Here is a 4700-nt window from a genome sequence, read left to right on the forward strand (position 1 = left end):
ACCGGTTCTAAAGGCTGGCACACATCACAGGATTCTTCAAACCTTCACACATTCAGAGACCACACACTTGATGACAACAAAAGACAGATCTCACAAGATCTCTCTCTTCTGATCTTATAGCTCAGCACACACTAACCCATCCATCAGCAGAGTATCAGGTTCTTCACGCTCAATATTCCAAATCTCACGTAGTAAAACGTGACTTCGGTGTAATCAAACATGGCGGACGAACAGGAAGAAGCAATGATGATTGTTTTTGGCCTCTTACTTTCTGAAAACAAACAAAGAAAGAAAAACGATTATGGAAAACGTCATGGAGACGAGGGAATGTGGGCTGTATTCATTACAGCGGTGAGTTTTCACCGGCGCCATGTTTGTGTTTGTCTTCACTTCCTCTTACGTCAGTCAGCTGAGTCAGCTCGCGTCCTGATTGGCTCTTGCTCCGGTGCACGTGACATTACACACTGAGCATGCTCAGCTCCTCTCAGAGCGTCCCACACACTACAGGGTTTCTAGTCTCAAATATTAAACATGTTCATTATTTACCATCTCTCCTTCTGAGGCCTTCTGAGCGACTCCCACTGGACAGAATCACTGTGAACACACCCCACACCCACAGGAACATCACACACCATGTCGTCTGCAAACATCAGACAATCCTTTCCTGGCTTTGATCGTAAGGAGGAGATCGGGACAAAAGTCAGCCAGATTATCCTGGAGTGTGTACCCGCCTTAAATCGGATCCAGTGACAGTTTTAAAAAACAATCCCAGTGATTCCTCGTCTGTTAGCGTTCCATGGTGATGGATTCTGATCTGCCTGTTAAATGTGGCCGAACTCTTTTCAGTGGATTGTTTTGACATGAATGCATGTGATCAGTTTGACTCCGGTGTTGCTCGTGTTAGTGAAAGTTAATAACCGCTGTCAAGGGGTTTTGACCAATCAGAATCAAGCTTCTTACACAATCAGAAGATCAGTAAGAAAACCGGGTAACAACCTCAGTCATTAACCTTCAATCCAAAGATGGTGCTCTCCAAATAATTTAAAGTACAGAACATTAAAAATGTCCTCCACGTAGTCTATAGATTGCTAACCTAACTTTTTTGCCACAGTGTCAACAGGCAGACCTTTAACCCCTTGTTGCCTTTGCTGGTCATAGTTAATACCTGTTGTCAACGGGGGTTTGACCAATCAGAATCAGTTATTGAACATCTGGATGATTAGTAAGAAGTAAGGAGGATAATGTTGAACGTATTCATGACCTGAAATGTTCAGTTTGGTGTTGCATGTTCGCCGTTTGAGTCTCAGTCTGATTATGAATATTTCACCCTCAAAAAGTGACTTTAATGACCCCTAAAAGTCTGACAGATATTCTGATGTTTAAAAAAGAAGTTAAAGAAACGACAGTAAGAACCTTTAAAGGTGACATATCACGCTTTTTTCATCAACATATATTGGTCTAAGAGGTCCCCAAAACATGTCTTTAAAGTTTATGCTCAAAAAAACATTTTGAAATCAGATTCTGGTCTGCCTGAAAAGTCCTCTTCTTCAGTCCTCCTCAGAACAGTCTGTTTTCTCTCTGATCACGCCCCCTCAGGAAGTGGATGTGCCTCGGCTCTCCAGCACGTTGATCTAATGTTTACATGTTTGCTGAATATACACGGCTGCTCACAGACCCGCGTTACTTCAACCCTCTGAATCTGATCCAGAATCTGATCCTGACGGAGAGGCGCCTGCAGCAGGACCTTTCTGAACCATTGGTCACAGATTTAGTGTTTCTTGTTGTTTTATTTGTCAGCATGTCGACGTGTGTCTTGGTACACAGCTACCAACATGTAGCTATGTGGCTATGCTAACTAGCGCTAGCACTTATCCATGATAAATAAAAATCATCCACTAGATCTTCAAATCTGCAGACGTGGGGAGTCAAACCGACCTCTGCCAGAAAGGCAGCGGGACCTTTTATGAAGGATTGGTCACAGATTTAGTGTTTCTTGTTGTTTTATTTGTCAGTATGTCGACGTGTGTCTTGGTACACAGCTACAGCTATGAACATGTAGCTATGTGGCTATGCTAATTAGCGCTAGCACTTGATAAGTAAAAATCATCCACTAGATCTTCAAATCTGCAGACGTGGGGAGTCAAAGCGACCTTTGTGTTTATTAAGACAGCCTACAACTAGCATGCCTCCCTCCTAAGCTCCTTGTTAGCACACATGTGTGCAGGGAATGAAAAACGGAGGAGGGGTTGAGTTGTATTTTATACAGTCTATGGGCTGAACAAGCTCCGAGCTCTGACTTCCTGTTACAGACCGGATATTGTTGTTACGTAACAAAAACACGGAAGTCTGAAACGGCTGGTTTCAGCACACATTTACAGAAAGGTGGAGAAATCAGAACAGGGGCAGGATGGACTCTTTTCATTCTCGGGGGGTTTGTAGACAGGGACACATATTTCAGGTAGAGAACCATTAAAAAGTCAATTTTGCATGATATGTCACCTTTAAAAGCTCTGAACTCTCCCTCCTCTCTGACGCTGTAATATTTCCACTCTCTTTAACAAAATAAGGTTTTTATGACTCTAATGTCCTGAATGGTTAAAAAGGCAGCGTGTTTGAAGCAGCTGAGGAGATGGGAGTCAGAGGCGGAGGAGGGAGAGGAGGAGAGGGAGGGAGAGGAGGTGGAGGAGGAACGGAGAGAGATTACCGAGCATGGTTTGGCAGCGCTCTGCTGTTCCTCGGAGCGACACACCGGCTCACACGTTTAGTATTCTGACTCCACGCCGGCTCCGATCAGATGTGTTATCACACGCTGGAGTGCAGGAGATGGGATGCTAATTTAAACCTGCAGAGGGAGGAGGAGGAAGAGGAGGAGGAGGAAGAGGAGGAGGAGGAGAGGGGAGCAAACGTGAATGAAAAGGTGAATTATACCCTCAAAAAGGAAGAGCTGCTGTTTCCAGATCTGTGATGCTTTCATTGTTGAAGAAAACATCACAAGGTGACGGGCCTGATGGGATTTCATCGTGTTGAAAGCTAACAGGATTTGACATTGCTCCGATTCGGTCTTTAATCCGTGCAAATTCTGAATAAAGGTAAATATTTGGTTTAACGTTGTTTAATAAGCTCTACATTTTTATTTGGAGAAACTTAGAAATCAAGGTATCTTAGAGAATAACAGGAATAATGATTCGACCTGTTTGAAGTAGAAACATGCACCAAAAGATATTTACATATATGCATCATCTCTGTTCATAAAACAAGCATTTTAAAGTTCACAGAGATTATGTGACCTCACATAGAGTTACATTTTGGACTCCAATCCTGTCCTCAAGTCCAGGTGTTCAAAAAGTCTTTACATTTCTACACAGGTGGATCAAATCTTAGAAAAATACGTGCAGCCAGGTAATCCAGCTTTCCCTATTGCCGCCATCGCTTCTCTCTCTCCACATGGTTCATATTCAATAGGTAGTGGTTATATCTTTACAGCCACTACATGGTCGTATGAACAGGAAGGATGCGAGCAATGCGAACAGGAACAGGAGGAATATGAACGATACAAACACGAACGATACAAAGACAAACAAAAGGAAGACGAACAATAAGAACACCAGCGATATGAACACGTATGATACAGTGTTCCAATGTCATTTAGCAGATGCTTTTATCCAAAGCGACGTACATACAAGAACAAGAACAACACAAGCAAAGATCTACAAGAGGAAACAAGATCAGTAAGAGGAACAAAGAGCTTCAAGGCAAGGCAAGGCAAGGCAAGGCAAGGCAAGGCAAGGCAAGGCAAGGCAAGGCAAGGCAAGGCAAGGCAAGGCAAGGCAAGGCAAGGCAAGGCAAGGCAAGGCAAGGCAGCTTTATTTGTATAGTCCATTTGGGTGCAGGTACTGCCGAGCAGTGTAAAGGCAATGCACAAAGTAAATAAGGAACATCTACAATGAAGGAACCAAACCATTTAAGACCTTCCATTATCATCATCAACAATTAACATCACCACAATAATGACCAAAGTACCAAGTGCTGGGTCACTCTAGCTGGAAGACATGATCTGCCCCTGGGGACAACAGTGGAGAACAGTCTAGCTAAGTGCATAGTGCTTCCTAAAGAGCTGGGTCTTTAACCGTCTTTGGAAAGTAGAGAGGGACTCTGCAGATCCAATATGATACGAACATGAGCGATACAAACACTAATGATATGAACACCAACAATAGGAACATGAATGGTGTGATCACAAACGATGTGAACACTCTTAATCCAGATTGGGTGTTCTTTAAGAGTCAGTGCTTCGATCAGTTTGTCTTCCAAAATCCAGTCATATATAAACTGCATCACCTGATCCTGGACCCTATAAGACTTCAGTCATGAATGTTAAACTCTCGTCCAGGTCAGATCAGACTCCAGGAGAAGAGGTTATAATAAAAAAACCAAGGTTGGAAGACGTCTGAAGAAAGCTTCATTACCTCTAAACTCTTTGACCTCTAACATCCAGACGAGTGGATGACATGTAATCCACTTTGGACTGAAAACACAGACTGTTGATGAGACCTGCCCTGAAACAGGAAACACTATCCTCTCACCAGCTTCCCTTTCTCTACACAGCTTGGCTACTTCACAGAACCGTCCTGATATTGGGAGGAAAGTGAGACTGTGGGGTAAATATTTGAGAGTCTGGTCTACATCTGGTCCTCCTGCTG

The sequence above is a fragment of the Notolabrus celidotus genome, chromosome 8, assembly GCF_009762535.1.
Source record: "Notolabrus celidotus isolate fNotCel1 chromosome 8, fNotCel1.pri, whole genome shotgun sequence".
In the NCBI taxonomy this organism is placed as follows: domain Eukaryota; kingdom Metazoa; phylum Chordata; class Actinopteri; order Labriformes; family Labridae; genus Notolabrus; species Notolabrus celidotus.